This window comes from Ctenopharyngodon idella, chromosome 21 (assembly GCF_019924925.1).
Source record: "Ctenopharyngodon idella isolate HZGC_01 chromosome 21, HZGC01, whole genome shotgun sequence".
Taxonomy (NCBI): Eukaryota; Metazoa; Chordata; class Actinopteri; order Cypriniformes; family Xenocyprididae; genus Ctenopharyngodon; species Ctenopharyngodon idella.
The window spans coordinates 24,178,579-24,198,055 of record NC_067240.1 but is presented as its reverse complement, the minus strand read 5'-3'; positions in this window follow the sequence as shown (position 1 = coordinate 24,198,055).

Here is a 19,477-nt window from a genome sequence, read left to right as displayed (position 1 = left end):
TCTGTTCTGCTTTCCATGGTGACGGTTTGTGATTGTTTTGGTCATTATTGTTGCTTTTGTTTACAGCAAGTGAGTATTCAGGAAGTGTAAACAGTGGCACACATCCTCTTCTACCCAGAAGCCCCTCTATGGCCAGCCAGACAGAGCTCACTCTTACCTTACTTCAAAGAAAAAGAAAAAAGTTCAACTCTGCACAGTTTCCTACTGAGTCTTGTTAAAACCGTGTGTAAAAAAAAAAGAAAAAAAAAGAGGCACTTCAAAGGGCCGGTGCTGCTGACTGTCTCGAAAGCACAGAAAGGGTTTTTACTGGCCTGTTCTAGGTTATTAATCTCCACTGCACCTCACTAAATCTTAATTAGTCTGATGATAAAGAAAAAAGTCAACTAACAAAAACAACATAAGATCTTACGGCTAATCTCCATCAACATTGCCGTTTGTTCAGTCACCATTTGAGAGAATGGGAGATAAGAAATAAAAATAGAAGTCATAAACATGCATATGTTCACCTGCAACCCTTGTTGAACGTGGATGAACTGTGATCGTAATGTCCTGTCTTACCTTGCAGTCAGAAAGGCTTCAAGCTCTGATTCATGATGAAGTCATGATGATTTATTCTGTGTTAACGTTGTCTGGCACAGTATATTTGAAAACTGTGTGTGTGTGTGTGTTTAACACTGAAAAATAAAATACACTGTAAAAAAGAATTGTTGGTTTAACTTAAAGTAAGTTACCTGGTTGCCTTAAAATTTTGAGTTCAGTGAAATGAAAAATTTGAGTTAATACAATGAAGGCGATTAGTTTAATCAACAGAAACTCAAGATATTATGTTATCTGAACCACATTAATTATCTAAGTTGATTTTACAAAAAAAAAGAAAGAAAATGTTGTGATAACAAATGATAAAAATAATTTTTTACAGTGTAAGAAATAAAATGATACATAAAGTAAGGTTTATTGTTAAAGCCAGGCATCACATTTAGTTGCGTTAGTTTTGAGGACATCTGCAATTGTTTTCTTACTGTGTAAAATAAAATCAACGTTGTAAATAAAGATGATCTTTAACAAGAAAATACTTTTACTTAAATATTTCTTATTGAATTCAATGTGAAGCAATTTTCACTCATTTTTAACTACAAAGTAGTTAAAAAGAAAAAGAAAAAGAAATGTAGCTATAGAAATTTAAAATTGTTGTGCAGAAAAACAGCCCAAAAATGTTGATAACTCATCCTGCTCTGCACAGATTATTATCCAATCAGATGCTCTTTAGAATGAGAATGCCCCGCCCCCTAATTTCACCTGCCAGTAACTAACAATAGCAAATAGTCCTCTGATATGTCTTGCCCCAGCTTTCTGTTTTAATAGGAAAAACAGCATTTGTGGAGAAAAAAATAGCAAATTTGTCAATGGAACAAAGCAAAATTTCATGTGACAACTGATCTGGCCCCATATAACTTGCAGTTTAAGTCAGTCTAAAAATAAAGTTTTTATGAAAACAAAAAAGCTGATTTTCCTACCTGTGTGAAAGTAGCTGTAGCAGGTAAATTTATCTTGTTTAAATGTATTCTATTGGAAACAAGATACTGATTAATGTAGGCTTTTTCTGCTCCTGGTTTGCCCCCTCTTTCACCTCAGCACATTAACTGAACTGGGGTTGGCGTGTACTTTTCTCTCTTGCTGTTCTTGGTGCGCTCAGTCACTAAATGTTTATATTTATATGTATTATATTTATATATCTATGCCTGGAATGGCTGCTTATGAGATCATTTCTTTTTCCTTGGGGGAGGAAGTGTTTTTTTTGTACTGAATAAAAGCACTTCCTTCTCCCTCACAGGCCCGGATTTTATGTTTATCCATGTCGTGAGAAAGCTACCGCGTTGTAATGCCTTTTCCATAATTAGGCTGATGGCAGGAAACTCAAACTAAATAAATTGGTGTATAAATGGTGGAATGTGGTAAGAAAAAAAAAAAAAAGAAAAAAAACACAAGACATACTGCAAAAAAAAAAAAGGAGGTAATTTGCAACGGAAAGCTTTCGTACATTTCCGAAGACCGACTTTTGGCTTAAAAGGACAACATTAGTGTTGTTTGTTTGTTATCTTCATCTATGTTGCTCTGTTACAGTCCTCCAGTTTTCTGAGCTAAGTTGAAGTTGTAATTGTTTCCGTACCGCAACACTGTTCTCTGTGACTGGCTCATTTCCCCTGTGTAATCAGGCAGATCTATTGAACACTGATCACTAAGGTTTTGTCAGGATTTAAAGTGCACTTGAGTGGTTCTTCCTTGTCTGATTTGTGTACAGACATTTCTGAAACTGGGGTCTCTAATAATCACAAATTTACATTGATCAATGTTGCTCATTTATTCCTTATCTTGTCATCACAATGATTGATTGACACTTTCTGTCTCATGTTCATATATTCCTAAATAGAAAAATCCTCTCTCCTCATAATTTGGCCTCATAATTCCACCCAACCCAGGCTCATAGGAAAAATTTGCCAGTGGAAACAGTTCTGCAAAATATGAAGCTGCTTCTTGCACATTTTGCAACACTTTCAAAGTGAAATGTCCAGTGACTGGTGCAAAAAGGGTGTTTAGTTTTATCTGAAACAGATGAACGGGAATCTGGCAATATTTTATCTTATACGTTGTTACATTGTTTGGAAATGAAATGTCCTGTGAGTGTCGCTCAAAGCCTAATGCTATATCGTGTTTGAAAAATAATAATAAGAACAGTTCATTTTGATTTCATTGTAAAACGCTTACAGTACTCGACATCCTACGCCTCCCAATTTAATGGACGCGACGTCAGTTATGCTTTTTCCGTAAGTTGAATACTGAAGGCAGTCTGGTGGAAGCTAGATATTTTACTAGTTAAATATGGATATTTTTCTTATACAAATGCATTGCTTCGCTTCAGAAGGCCTTTATTAACCCCTCAGAACCATGTTGTGCACGTTTATGATGGATGGATACACTTTCTTGAGCTTCATACTTGTTGGTCCTGTTCACTGCCATTATAAAGTTTGGACAGGTCAGGTTATTTATTAATATAGCTCCGGTTGTGTTCATCAGAAAGAAGAAAGTCATATACCCCTAGGATGGCTTGAGGGTGAGTAAATCTTGGGATAATTTTCATTTTAATGTGAACTAATCCTTTAACCTCTCCTATAACCTGTTATCCTGCTGCATAACAATATTGATAAATACTAAATTAAGAGGAGAATTGGAAATGAATGATCAGCTATGTATCCACATATGGAACCACATTTAAAAGTATCCCACATTGAATGCTAAAAATCCAATATCATCTGCATTTCTGCTGTTTACATGCAAGAAAAAAGATCTGTGGTATTATCTGTGCAGGTATACGTGAAAAAAATTCAGAATTGTTTTACAGCATAAATGCAACCTTTGATTAGCCCTGAAACCAGAACCGTCAATCTAAGGGTCACATGTTGCTTCAAATTTTTGAACCAGGTTTCGTTCTAAATGAAAACTCTACTACTAGGCTCATAAGACATTTCAGTTTGCAATTCTTTATTTTATTGCTATTAGCTTATCAATTGTGTATATGTGTGTTTTCATCTTCTGTAAAATGGGATTATAATGCTTAGATAATTAATAGATTTAGAAAAACATGGTGTGGTACTTTGGTTGGTACATGAATAGCATGGAGTGTAGTATTCTTCTAGCACCTGAGTATCCCATGTTATCTGTGGACTGTGGCCTTCAGTAGGTGTGTGGTTTGGGTGTGGCAGTGTCTCTGTGTCCTCTTCCTCTGCAGGGACAGACGGCAGCGACGCACACGTTAACACTGCGCTCAAACGCTTTCTGACAGCTTTGGCATATGCCACCCGCTAATTACAGTGCCAGTCCTCCCCCGCTGCTGTTTACTCACCCTTCACTGCTTTATCTGGATTAGCCTGACGAGCCACTGCACACTTATTCACACACACATTTATTCAGCTGATGGTGCAGGGATCGATTCCTCTCATCTTTGGTTCTGAAATCTCTCATTCTTACACATTAAGCAGTCTGTCTCCCACAAACAACCACACATACACATTTCATATGTATGTGAGCAACCTTTCATATTTGTATACTACAGTACTGTTCAGATGATGCATGTGTCCAAAATAGTTCTCTTCCTCCTTGTGGAACACACAAGTCATACTTAGGGAGAACCTTCACAGCTGATGGACGAGTTAAAGGAATTGAGTTCAATACATGTTAAGTTATAGCGACAGGCTTTATAGGATGTCATTGCCATAAAAAAAAAAAAAAAAAAAGATCAGCTCCTCCCTCAGTTTTTAAAAAAGGTTTACGGGGACTCTCCATAGACGTAATGGTTTTTATACTGTACAAACTGTACATTCTATCCCCCTACACTACCCCTACCCCTAAACCTACCCATCACAGAAAACTGTCTGCATTTTTTGAATTTCAAAAAACACTGTTTAGTATGTTTTTAAAGCCATTTGGTTTACGAGGACACAGGAAGTGTCCTCATAAACCATGTTTACATTGTAATACCCATGTCATTATACACATTTGTGTCCTCATAAACCATGTATACAAGAACACACACACACACACGTATATATTACTTTTTGCATTAAAAATGTGTGTTGTTTGAGTTGTATAGTTGTTTAACTTTTTCTTCTTTGTGGTATGCTTGGGTATATTGCACAATTAATAGTTTCTGGGTTTTTCAGCTTTAAATGGGCATGACAGACTTTATATTGTCTTTACACTAACAATATATTGATTATAACTAGGGCTGCATGATATTAAAGAAAATTGCAATATGCGCTAACTTGTTAAATAATTCGATATGCATTACTATAATGCTATTTAAATATATTTAAAAACTGAAAATGATATAAAATATTTCACATTCTATTTTTTTTAAGAGAAGAAAGCATCCCTACAACTTCTGAAAGTGAACAGCAGTGGTTTACTGTAACATAACACAAAAAAGTAAGTTTAATTTTATCGTCTGTAACGATCAGTCCAACTGTAGGCGAGTTGATGAACCCATGTGCAGTTTATTGAAGCAAAGTGAGCAAACAAACAAAGCAACCACTTGACTTGAACATGAGCAGACTTGAACATGACACTCACCAGCAGCAGGGTTAAATTATCAATACACAACCAAGTAACATGGAGAACAAGAGGCTTAAATACATGGACTTAGTGAACACATGACTGAGACAACCAATGGGCAAGTGACACAAGGAACAAGGGAACCAATGACAGAACAGAACTGAGAAACCACATGACCATACACAACCAATCAGCACATGACACATTGATTAAGGGAGCACATGAGGAGCAAGGGAAGCATGACACAAACAAGCAACAAGAATCAAACTACAAAATAAAATACATGAACCATGATCATGAAACAAAACTATACATTACAGATCCCCCCCTCTATGGGCAGCTCCCGACTTCAAACAAACAAAAAACAAAACTAGACAGGTGGGCGGGGGAGGGATGGAGGGCCAGGCCCGTGCAGGGGGACAGGACCTGGACCATGGCATGGCAATGGCGGGCCTGGGTCATGGAGCAGAGGCGGACCTGGACCATTGGGCATGGGCGGATCTAGGCAGTGGAGCTTGGGCAGACCTGGGCCGTGGAGCGTGGGCAGACCTGGGGCATGGGCGGATCTAGGCCGTGGAGCTTGGGTGGACCTGAACCATGGGGCATGGGTGGACCTGGGCCGTGGAGCATGGGAAGACCTGGGCCATGGAGCATGGGCAGACTAGGACCTTGAAGCATGGGCAGACTTGGGTCGTAGAGCATGGGCAGACCTTGGAGCAGTGGTGGGCCTGGATCATGATGCAGTGATAGACATGGGTTGTGGTGCAGTGACAGGCTGTGGAGCATTGGCGGGCCTGGACCATGGAGCAGTGGTGGGCCAAGCTCTGCATCCGCTGGAGCTTGGTACCCATAGTCCCCCCCCAAAAAATCTTGGGCAGACATGACGTGAAGGGGCTCTGGTGAGGAGGCCATAATGGCTAGGGACTCTGACTTGGCAGACATGATGTGAAGAGGCTCTGGCGTGGCGTCCGTGACATGGAGAGGCTCTGGTGTGGCGGCCGTGACATGGAGAGGCTGTGGCATGTATGCGTGTGTGGCCCATACACACAGGATCGCTGTGGCCACAATTGTAAGTGCTGCACATGGCTGAGGGCTCAGGCAAGGCAGCCATCTCGGCTGAGGGCTCAGGTGTGGCAGCCATCTCGGCTGAGGGCTCAGGCGTGGCAGCCATCTCGGCTGAGGGGTCAGGACACTGGCGGAACGGCCATCTTGTCTGAAGACACTGGCTTGGTGGCTATGATGGGATGAGACACTGGAATGGCAGCCATGTTGTGAACAGACTCTAGCGTGGCAGGCATGGCGTGAACAGGCCCTGGCTTGGCAGACTTAACGTGAACAGGTACTGACCTGGCAGGCATGACATGAACAGGCATTGGCTTGGCAGGCATGGTGTGAACAGTCCCTGGCGTGGCAGGCGTGGCATGAACAGGCCCTGGCGTGGCAGTCGTGGCAGGCATGCCATCAACAGGCCCTGGCGTGGCAGACTTGACGTGAACAGGTACTGACCTGGCAGGCCCTGGCATGGCATGAATAAATCCAGACGTGATGGTCGGGGTGTGGAAAAACTCTGGTGTAGTGGATGCTGTAGGATTGCGGGGCTCTTCATCCGCAATTCCTACAGTAAATGAGGATCCACTTAACAGAAGGGCATGGTCGATATATTTCTCCAGGTACCAGTGTATTTTTCCCCCCAGGAAGCCGTGAATAAACAGGTTCATTTAACCCAAAACGAAAAATGTCTTTTAAAGCAACATCATTAAAACCCACAAGGTGAGCAAGTTCACAAAAGTCTTGAACATAGTCCTCAATAGCCCCGTCATCTTGATGGAGACACAAAAGCCGAGAAACTGCTGGGTTCATTGCATTGGGTCGTGTATTAATGAACCCATGTGTCAAGTTGATGAACCCATGTGCAGTTTATTGAAGCAAAGTGAGCAAACAAACAAAGCAACCACTTGACTTGAACATGAGCAGACTTGAACATGAGCAGACTTGAACATGACACTCACCAACAGCAGGGTTACATTATCAATACACGACCAAGTAACACGGAGAACAAGATGCTTAAATACATGAACTTAGTGAACACATGACTAAGACAACCAATGGGCAAGTGACACAAGGAACAAGGGAACCATTGACAGAACAGAACTGAGAAACCACATGACCATAAACAACCAATCAGCACATGACACACTGACTAAGGGAGCACATGAGGAGCAAGGGAAGTATGACACAAACAAGCAACAAGAATCAAACTACAAAATGAAAGACATGAACCATGAACATGAAACAAAACTGTACATTACATCGTCTTTGTAAATCAGGGGGGTTTGGGGTTTCAGGTAGGCCTACATTAGGTTTGTTTAACAACAGAAATTAAATAATCAAATGTAGAAATAAAACACTTTTTAGTCTTCACTGTATGAATTAAATATACAAAGATTCTTATTAAAGCTACAAAAGTTTTTCCATCGAGCAGTAAGTGATTTTCTCTTCATATTTTGTTGTTTGATTAAATTTAAGCAGACAGATGGAAGCAGGTTTATTAGGCTGCTGTCACTTTAAGAGCTGCACAGATCTAATATATTGTTACACACACACTTTCTTTTTGCTCGATGATCTGGTGTAGGGGCGCGATAGACAGGAGGTAGCTCATGGCAAGGTAGACGAGTGATTCCTGGCAGGCCATAATTGTCCTTCTCTTAGGAGCCTTCAGCTTCTTCCCTGCCTCCACGTAGAGGTGGAGAAGTCATGGAGGAAACTTTATTCAATTCACATCTATCCTTTCCAATATTATTCTAAGTTATTCGAATGTGGGGGAGATTGCATGAGGGAGGATATTTGTGGATGCCTCCTGTTAAAGATAGCTTGCGGGTTATAATTCACAGGCTATAAGTGAATCATCGTCTTTGAGGGCTCCGACCCTGCCGTGTAGGCCGCTACAGACCACTTTACGTGTTAGAGGGGGAGGCGTATGCGGCAGTGGTTCAGGCAGGTGGTGCTATGTTACAGACATACCAGGCGGATCCACTGAAAGATTTGGATCAGGAGTAGGGATTGTTTCCTCACCCTCCAAGCCACCAAATAAACAGCCGCTGCCATTGGTCGGTAACAATGGTGGCGATGGTGGTGACGGAGAGGCATTTGTGGTTGAAGCTGGTGGATATTAGGGGAAAATAATTTTTTCCTTGATGCGTTGGTCTCGCCCTCTGAACCTTTTGGCACGTCTGTTAGATGGTGGTTAGGAAGCTTAGAGCAGCGAGGGCACAGTCGGCGGCATTCAGGAAGTACACCCTGCACCAATCCAAATTTCCGCCCAAATCCTCTAGGGGGCTTCGGGTCCATCACAGTATAATTACTGTAGGCGGGGCCAGAGGGAGAGTGTGGCCACTCAAGCACCTCCTCCAAAGAGGAGGAAGTGAGGCGCAGGAATAACAAGACCTGAGAGAAGTAGTTAATAAAAGCGGTTTTGAATCGTTGAGTAGTAGTATTCCTCCTTTCCTTCCTGGGGTAGGTAACCAGGTAACTTGTTTTTGGACTGACTAATATTTGTTGCTCTATTACTATCTTTAACAGAAACAATGACACTGGTTGCTTAAGTAACCCTGTATTAACTCAGGGTTGAGTAAGTGAGCTGGAATAACTAGACGCCCTCTCCAATGACAGTTGGATTTTCTCACCTTCTTTCCGTCACTGACTAGTGCTGATTCAAACAGGTACAGGCTATAGTAGGTCCTAGATGAGTGTGTTAAGAGGGTTCAGCTGTATCAAAGGTTTTAGGGAAGCAATATCAAATGTTGTAGATACAGTTTAAAGTGTTTTTTCTGGGCCAGTGTTCCTGATGAGCTGTGTCATGTAAGAGAGGTTGGCATAGCTAAACCTTAGGGCTCTGCTATAATACCACTTGCCAGCTATGAGTCTTACGGCCCCGATATACTACAAACGAAGTTCTTTTTCGTTCTTCATTTAGGGGTAAAACGAAATGATGTCACATCATTTCGTTCTTCGATTTCCTTTGAAGTATATCGGGGCCTTTAGGATGCACCCCAATGATTGACACATCTGACTCTGTAGAGTCAATTGCATAGGCACAGCTAATGAGACAGGCATGGAGCATGGAGGAGTGTGTATTTGTGCCCCATATTGTCGATCCAAGATGCAGTGTCTCATTCCCCTTCTCAGGGAACCATGGTTACATTCGTAACCTGAGACGTTATCAATCACACCACCATTCAAAAGTTTTGGATCAGCAAGATTTTTTTGAAAGAAATTAATATTCAATTATTTTATTCAGCAAGGTTGCATTAAATCGATCAAAAGGAACAGTAAAGATTTTATAATGTTATAAGATTTCTATTTTAAATAAATGCTGCTCTTTTGAACTTTTTTATTCATCAAAAAAATCCTGGAAAAAAAAAAATCAGTTTCTGCAAAAAATATTAAGCATCACAACTGTTTTTAACATTGATTATAATGAGAACATTTCTTGAGCATAAAATCAGCATATTAGAATGATTTCTGAAGGATCATGTGACACTAAAGACTGGAGTAATGATGCTGAAAATTCAGCTTTGCATCACAGGAATACATTATACTTTAAAATGGTTAATTTAAATTGTAATAATATTACCCAGTATTACCATTTTTACTATATTTTTTGATGCAGCACTTATAAATAAATGCAGCCTTTGTGAGCTACAAGACTTCTATCAAAAAATTTTAAATCTTAAGAGAACCCACACTTTTGAACAGTAGTGTATAATTTTTGTGACTGCACATTAAAAAATGTGTATTTTTATCCCATTGGAAAGATTAGAAGTATTGTCGTAGCTTGCTAATCTTTATTATAACAGTTTTGGTCAAAGACATTCTTCATGCATTGTGTGTATTTCTGTGCAGTGCCTTTCCTGATAGACACAAGCTGTAAGCATTAAGCATATAACTATACTTTTGCTTGTTTTTACAAGCAAAAGAGTCAAAATAATTTTCTTTTGTAATTGACAGAGGTTGTATTGAGCCTACTACATTTCTTTAATAACCAGCATACAGGAGATTTACTTGTGTCAGCATGATTTTAGATGACATGTACAGGTTTCATCTACATGTAAAGAGAGATGAGAAGCCAGAATGTCTATTTTACGACTCATCCACAGGACCGAAAAGATGGCTGATGTCAGTTTCAGCTTTGATGGCATATGAAGCACGGGGCAAATGTACTCATAAACACTCCCTAACTGAGGAAACGGTGTGTCTGCATGTGTATGTGTGTATATGTTTTTGAGAGGCACATCAATAATAGATGAGCCCTGTATGGACCTGTCTGCCAGACACGCAGCATTAGCAGATGGTCCTGAGAACTGAGCCTCTGTCGCCACGGCGACACGAGCAGATGCCACTCACTCGCACCCACACACAGACTGCAGTCTGTGTACCACGGTAAAACTGATTTACCATGATCACTTTTCTCAATACAATCAGGAATTACTTTTTTTGAGAAAACTTTACAAGCAGTGCTGTAAAAAAAAGTAGGCACATTCCATGAAGAGTCTGTGGACTCTTCATGGAAATCCAAGAGTCACTTGGATTACCACTTCCGTGGACTTTGTATATACACCGGTGGACACTTTCACATTGGGACTTTCAGCACGCTACTAGGACTCTTAAGGACTGTTTTAGGGTATGGTGAAAATGGACTCCACGCTTTTAAATGGCCTACACTTTATTTATTCATTTATGTTGTCTGTCTCATCTTTTTAAACACTCATAACATCTCACACAGTATAATCTGACCCCAATTTTAATCAATGTAAAATCGACCGATAGGGCCGATCGTTACAGTCTATAGCAGGGCCGAACAGTTCTTAGAATGGCAAGGAACGGTTCCAGTTGTGTTTGAGAACGGTTCAGTCCGATGGTGGAAAAGCGGCTCATGTAAATATAGCTACTTTTATTTCCTAATACTCTGAGAAAGAAAAAATACATTTTTCATGGGTGCACTTACTTTGTCACAGCACTATGGCTGTTTTTATGTCAGTTATATTGTGCTTTTAGCCTTGTGGCATAAATAATATTTAACTGAAATGTTTGTATTGTAATATTTTATATTCTACCAATGATAAAACTATACTAGATGTTAAGTTTTGTGATGGATGTTCAATGAAAGCCTTTGAGCTGTGTTTGTGTTTTTTTATTTTTTATTGTGGTTTTCGATGTGCATAACAGTAACTGTAAAATATGTATTTTAGATATATGAATAGCATATTTTGAGTTTTGATATTTGAGTTATGGTTATTGAGCTACTTTTGGGCTATTGTTGATTGGCCATTGGTCTGGTTTTGTTATGCATATCTGGCAACCGTGTCTGAGGCAATAATCAAAGACGCTGTATTATTATCACTCATTGGTAAGTTTGATTCAGTCAAATGAGTTTGTTCGTTCGAAAGGTTTAGTGTAATGAACTGTCAAAAAACAGATTCACTGATTCGTTTGAATCATCATTCAGTTCTTGAAACTCCCTGCGTTGTACTTTTGTAGTAAAATATTTGGATAAATACAGCTGCACTGTTTTTCTTTTTACTTACATAAAATGTGTTGTTGTAGGGTGTTTAATCTGATTATTTATATAATTGAATAGACCTATGTAGTACTCACCCACATGTCTTTCCACACCCATAAGACCTTTGTTCATCTTCGAAACACAAATTAAGATATTTTTGATGAAATCCAATGGCTCAGTAAGGCCTGTATTGCCAGCAAGATAATTAACACTTTCAGATGTCCAAAAAGGTACGAACAACATATTTAAAACAGTTCATGTGAGTACAGTGGTTCAACCTTAATATTATAAAGCGACGAGAATGTAATGGCCGATTTCAAAATACTGCTTCGACGCTTTACGAATCTTTTGTTTCGAATCAGTGGTTCAGAAATTGTATCAAACTGCCAAAGTCACGTGAGCTATTGAAATTGTGAAACATTTATGACCTAACGAAGCCTCGTTTACTGACTTTGGCGCTCCGAAACCACTGATTCGAAATAAAAGATTCGTAAAGCTTCGAAACAGTGTTTTGAAATCAGCCATTACTAGATATTGTTGAAAAGTCGTTATTTTTTTTTTTTATATAATATTAAGGATGAACCACTGTAGTCACAAACTGTTTTAAATAGGTTTTTAGTACCTTTTTGGACATCTGAAAGTGTTAATTATCTTGCTGGCAATAGAGGCCTCACTGAGCCATCGGATTTCATCAAAAATATTTTAATTTGTGTTCTGAAGATGAACGAAGATCTTACAGGTGTGGAACAACATGAGGGTGAGTAATTAATGACATAATTTTCATTTTTGGGTGAGCTAACTCTTATTTTTTTTTTTTTTTTTTTTTTTTTTTCCCAAAAGTATAGCTTGACGTGTTGAACTACTTGCGAAGTAGCTTTCCTTAACACTGGACACCACCAAATGTTGCCCATCTGTGTGTGAGGCGTTTTTCTCCATTTAACCACTAGATGTGTTTGTAGAAGTGTGAACTCTCACTCTCTCGGTGTCTCTGTGTTTTTGTAACAAAGAACAACATGTTTTCCACCAGTTCTGCTCCACTTACAAGGAAAACTAAAACAATCCATCAGTTGTCAGGATCACTGGACCAACTGTGGGAGAACTAAATGGATCCTGGGTCTGGGAGTCTTCCCTCATGTTTCACTGTGTCTTCCTGAGTCTGCACTTGTGCTCTCATATACTTTGAAGTGGAACTCGCAGAAGTAATCCAACTTGTATGAAAATGCATCTCGCTTCATAATTCTTCAGTTTTCAATATAGCGATCACATTTCATTGTTATAAACATTACATGGAGGTTTTCCCCTTCATAAACAGATCCTGATACAATAATCTCACATCTTTTATTTAATTTTAGGCTAAATGAAATGTCCCAAACGGTTCACAGATTTCCCAGGATGCCAAAGTCTCCAATTAAAAGGGAAAGATTTTAATATAAACTCACATCACTTGGTCAGAAGAATCTGATGAGAAATATTTGTGCAATTCTTTAAAGTTTATAGCTGTATATTCTTGCTGTATGCCAGCAACTGTCAATTTTTTGTCTAATTTTAAAAAACATAAGTATCTAACACTTTATTTAAAAGACAACTAAAAAGCCTGAGCTCTGAAAGAGCAATTTTAGGGTATTATATATGATATGTATATTTTATATGTTTTAATTGATATCTTAATAGTTTACAATAGAAAATACAAAATTTAATTACTGCACATTTTCCCTTGTACTACATAAAAGAGGTTCTTTATTCAAGAACCTCTCCTCCTTGAAGACCTTCTGAAAAAAATTCTTAAACTCATGTACAAAACACCCACAACTGCTCGCAGCACTAAATAATGAAACACACATCCAGCGAGAAACGGCAGCAGTGGACAGAGCTGCTGACCAGCATTATCGCCTGCAGACATCTGAGGCTGCCCCGCTTTAAAACATTCCTATTTACGGCACGGCGGCACAGAAATAAATAAATGTGTTAATATGTTGGGAAGGCTGGTTGGAGGGACCGCTGGTGCTGTTTGGTTTTTCTGTGATGATGCCATTTATCACACGCTGACAGCCCGTTTGTGAAGTGCTGCGCTACGCGGTCCACTTCAACTCACCGTCCCGCCGTCTCAGCTCTTTGGGAGAATGCATAAACGAGACGTCACGATGCAGAACGACTAGCGTACCTTGCCCGTGGGACTTTCAGGGTGAAAAACACTGGAGATTCTCCACAGTCAGACATATGCACAAGTTGATGACACAGTTTTTGTATTTATTTAATGTTTTTCTTGAAGAACATGCTGTCTGCCTGCTTTCTGTGTTGTCTTGGCGAAGTGTGTGAGGGACCTAGGACAGACCCTTGGGGTGCTCCATATCATCAGGTGTGCAAAAGAGAAAATGGAGGTTCAAATGCATCATGAGGATGTTCCAGGCGTTTTTCCATGTAGAAGTAAACTATGGAAAGAGGGCACATTCCTGTGACCTTCAATTTTTTTTTTTACATGGATGTGTGTGTGCAGGTTCAAGCAAATAGTACAGGTGGTGATTTATGATTTTCAGTGCAGCAAGATGCGACTTGACATTTTCCTGCTGTGGTGTAGCCCAGTTCTGGCTCCATGCTTCATTACGTGAGCCTCCCAACGCGATTCCCGACCCAGTAAAAATAAGCCTGCTCACCTCAGCTACGAGTGAATGAGCATGTGTGGATCTGTCTCTGGGGTGGGCGGCTTCATTGTGCTTTGCTATTCTCACCTTCCCCAAAATTTCCATATGGCCATGATGCCACTGCTCCAGTCAACCCTTAAATACACACACACGGCTGACAGCAACTTTCAAAGTCTTACCTGATAAGATAAAGGAAACTGATAAATAAGTAAACAAACACATCTGTGAGCAAAAATGGTTGACATTTGGTGTGATGCAGATCATTTTTAATTTATGGGTGTTTTCATGTCCCTCGACCCACTTGCACAGGTCATATGACAAATGCCTAAAATTAGGTGATGCATATGTGTTCTTGATTTCTTTTCTTTTTTTTACTACTACTAATAAAAGCACATCATGCAATTCTAATAATTGTTGTTAAAGACATTTTTATATATATAATATACAGATATATACAGATATACACATTAAGGTCAGCATGAAATGGAAGCTAACTTACAGTATCTATTTTATAAATGCATGTTATTGATCTTACTGTGAACGATGAACTGATATATATATATATATATATCAGTGGTGTGCGGTGGTGTTTTAAAATGAGGAGGCAACGTCCTCATTTATGTCCCTGTTACACAATTTTCCTGGTTAAGTTAACATTACATAAAAAGAGAGACCAAATACAATTCTAATTTATATTTTTACATTATGTAATGTTCTGTTTATTAAAACCAAGTATAAATTTCATCAAGTTAGTGTTTTTACACATTTTTACATTTATTCCAAAATAATTTCTAAAGGCAGTAACAATTTAAACAATATATATTATTTATAAACTAATATTCAGCTTTTCTTTTTAAAAGTCAATTTATTTTCAGCAGTCATCAAGCTTGTACACACTGGTCAGTCACTCACAGACACAAAGATGCACCTTTAGTTTCACCACGCTGATTGCTCACTAAAACCCCCCCGCAGTCATCATGTTTTCAGGCCATTTCGAGTTTGATTTTGACATGAAATAAAGTTATATCTAAGTGACAGTTGTTTACTTACTTTTTAATTAGTCTTCCCATTGACACCATCACTGTCTTCATTTAGGCCGATTCGACGAGAACGCGCACGAAAACAAGAGGTGGGATTTATCGCAGGAACCAGTCATGTCCAATCATAACCGATATATCCAATCATAGCGCGATGGAGGCACTGCCTCCTCTCACGTGACTTTCCCCCATTCATTCTCAATTACCCCCCACTAAACCCACCGCACGCTTAGGGTGCTCTGCTTTGTTTCTATGAGCTGAAGGGAGGCAGAGAGACTTGGACTCCCCGCTGTAACTTCACCTGTGGGTGTCGCTGTTTGACAGTGTTTCTTTAGAAAAACGAGTGACTTTTACACTTTTTAATATCAAATTTTGTAACATTTGCGTTGTTTTATTTTTGTAATATCGATTATTTTCTCATCCAGGTTTTTTGAGGAGGCACTGCCTCCCTTGCCTCCTCAGAGGAAACGCCCCTGATATATATATATATATATATATATATATAAATTATGTAAACTATAACTGGATCTTCCAGTGAAACAACAGACTTCTCTCTGCTGACATTTGCCAGACTTCTCCAATCATTTAATCTGCTTAAATCCTGTCTCTTTCTTGCAATCGACAGCAAGCTTACATGCATGTCTGCCTCCATCCTCTCAACATTTTTTTTTTTTTTTTTTTTTTTTTTGGTAATCCACTACACATGGATGTCACATTATGGGGGAAAAAATGTTTTGTTATTTCCATTACGTTGTGAAATTTACAGACACTTCTAGGAAATGGGAAAAAAAAAAAAAAAAAAAAAAGTGAATTAATTTATTTTCTAATTTTCTTTAGACACAGCTTGAATTGACTCCTGTTTATAGGGGTACTCCAAAATGTTGGCTTTTCACAGTGTCAGACCCAACTGCCCCACATATAATAAATTAAATGAATAGTTAATAATAAATATAATAAATTAAATGAATAATTGTGGGGAGAAAAGTTGCTCAAAAACATGATGTGCCAAACAATTCATTATCAGTCAGTCTGCCACAAACCACCACTGCTTCAACAATGCTTTCATATTTTTAATTATAATATTACATGAGTCATGACTAACAACATACTGTGCATGGTCATGAGGTGACTGTACAGTGTTTTTTCTGAATTTAAAAGGGTGGACTATGTAGTTTAAATTGACATGAACATGTTTTCATCAATGCCTCAAAGAAAAAAGAAGAAATTCAGTGCTATCTTTCTGACAACTTAAAACAAATTACTAAATTAGCACCTGACTAGCAAGTATAGCAAATCATGGTTCGGTTTGTGGCTTTAATGTAGCAAAAGTCTATATTTTAAAAAGTGTCTCTGCAATGCGTGAACACAGGAAAGAAAACTGCACTTGTCAAGTGGTGATATGGGCTCTTTAAATTGCCATGAGCCTTATAATTTCAGAAAAGTACAGTAGAGGCATAAGTAGGCAGTCTTTAGCGTACAGTATTACCTTTGCAAAACTACAGTCTCTGCAGAAATTCATTATTCTTAATTAGCATTTCTGTAAACAGCATTAACCCCCATCATTTGCCATAGAGGAAAATCTCTGCGGTGCATTTCCACTAACAGTCGCAAACGCAGCAATTTGTTGCAGTTGTTTCTAGTTATTACTTCAGTTGTTAAGAGAGAGGAGGGGAAAATAGAGTAGAACATTCCTAGACACTGCTTTGTCTTCACAAACCCTCATCCAGACACCTATTATTCACTATTATCTTTTAACAATGAAATTTACTGCTGTTTGAATTGTTTAATGCAGCCTGTAGGTAATATCCCATGATTCCCCAGTAGACAGACACTTTAGTGAGCTCTTTAACTCCCTTTCAACTGCCTTTACTCATGTATTCATTCATTTTACAATAACATACTGTGACTTTAACAGCCAACAACAACCTGTGTTTGGGTTTTATTTTGTCTTGTAGTGCTGGAGTGTGTGTGTGTGTGTGTGTGTGTGTGTGTGTGTGTGTGTGTGTGTGTGTGTGTGTGTGTGTGTGTGTGTGTGTGTGTGTGTGTGTGTGCGCGAAGGTTTTGCTTGTAACATTGTGTGTGTACACTCAAGGTGTGGGATGCCAAGTGTTGGTTTCCTTGTAAAAAGACATCACTATTTTGGATCAAAAGGAAAAGCAACAAACAGGAAGACAATTAGGACATAGCATTTCAAGGAATTTGCTTGGCTGTTTCTACTACAGAGATACTACATTAAACAAAGCATTGTTTTTTATAATCTAATTTTAATTATTATATTGATATTAAGTTTTACTATGATAATTATATAATTCATTTTGTATACTAATAAAATATACAAATTGAACAGATATTGAAGTAATTTCAACAAACATGACATGGATGTTACATTTATTTAATAGCCTACTTGTTCACAAATAATAAGCTAAAGAAATGAAATCAAAGAGTTTCCTGTATTTCTGTATTTAACCTAAAATCTTGATGTTAAAATACTCAAATGCAGTTCATATGAGTGAAAATCTGCTTATATCATGTAAATATGTATCATCTTTTATTGGAAAATTAATAAACTTTGATGCCTAAATCTTTTAAACAACTGAGAAGACTTCAAACTTAATTTTATAAAAATCACCTGTCAAGTTTATAAAATACATTACATCAGCATATGAGAGTCAAATTGAACAACTACAGGTATTCATCTCAAGATCACCCATTTAACACTTCATTTACTGCCAACATTATGAAAAAACATCAGTCAAGAATAGAAAATTATTGAAAATATTCAAATCAGGAACGTCAGAATTAGAATTGTAATCAGAATACTAACACAGCAAAGTTTTTTAATTGGATTTACGTTTATTCTCTTTAGCATGCAGTTTGAAGTAATTCACTCAGTTCCCTGATCATTCCCATTCAGTTTCAGTGAGTGAAGAACAAATTTATACTCACGTGCGTTATGTATTACGTATGTTATTGTCTCTGACAGACAGCATGTTGAAGCCGCTCAGGCTGCCATTTTCTCCCTCTTCTTGGAAAGTGATGACATAGTCAAAACATACGGTAGTTTGGTTTTTCCAGGAAATGCATGAACTCGCTGGACCTCTGCTTCTCCTAAATACTATGTGTATTATGCATGTTATTTTTTGACAGACACCGATGTTGTGATATTCAAATGATGTGGATTTGAAAACAGATGGATCGTAAGGTAATAATTATTTATTTCTTAGCCCATTTGATTCCCACGAGTGTCTAATGTTGATGTTTTCACTGTAAAAAGTAATACGCTCTATCTGCTTAATAAAATTGTGGCAACAGATTACAAGCAATATTATTAATTAAATTCAACATATAAGAATTGAGTTAGAACTCATCAAATTAATTCCTTAAAAGTCAATTTAAAATGTGTACAATTTGCAAACACCATTGCAAAAACTACAAACTGACATAAAAAGCAAAGAGTCAAACTGGCCAACTAAGTGAAACACTGATCACCGTAATGGTGACCAACCATTTTCAATAACATCAACATCAACATCTAAACCTCTGTTAATTCATGTGTTTCTCTTTCCTTCAGTGATTCTACTTGTTATCATCAGGTGTCTTCAATGTTTACAATAAAAATTAAAGAGTTCTTAATTCATCTTTGACGTCTGTCTGTTATTCAGATATTTTTGTTTAAATTTTACTTAAATTTGACTTGTTTTAAATAGTTGACATTAAAGGAATTAATTTCATTAATTCTAACTCAATTTTATATGTTTAATTTAATTAATAAAATTGCTTGTAATCTGTTGCCAAAATTTTATGGAGTAGGACGCTATGTATTACTTTTTACAGTGTACTCCAACCGACAGCCAGCATAAATTTTTGACAGACGTGATAACGTGCATAAGGGGTGAACTATGTTTGAATTTTTGATAATCGTAAAATGTGCTGGAGACGTTCAAAATGCTTTTTGCCGTTTTACGGAATGAAGTTTATTTCGTGGCTGAAATAAATTACAAGTTACTCAGAGACTGACATGTTTGGCTTGTGAAAAAAATGTTACATTCAGCTGTTGCAAATTCTTTCTTTTGAAAATCAAATTCATTTTTTTACCAGGAAAGGAGTGGTTTTGATGCACAAGGTTATTTTTATGG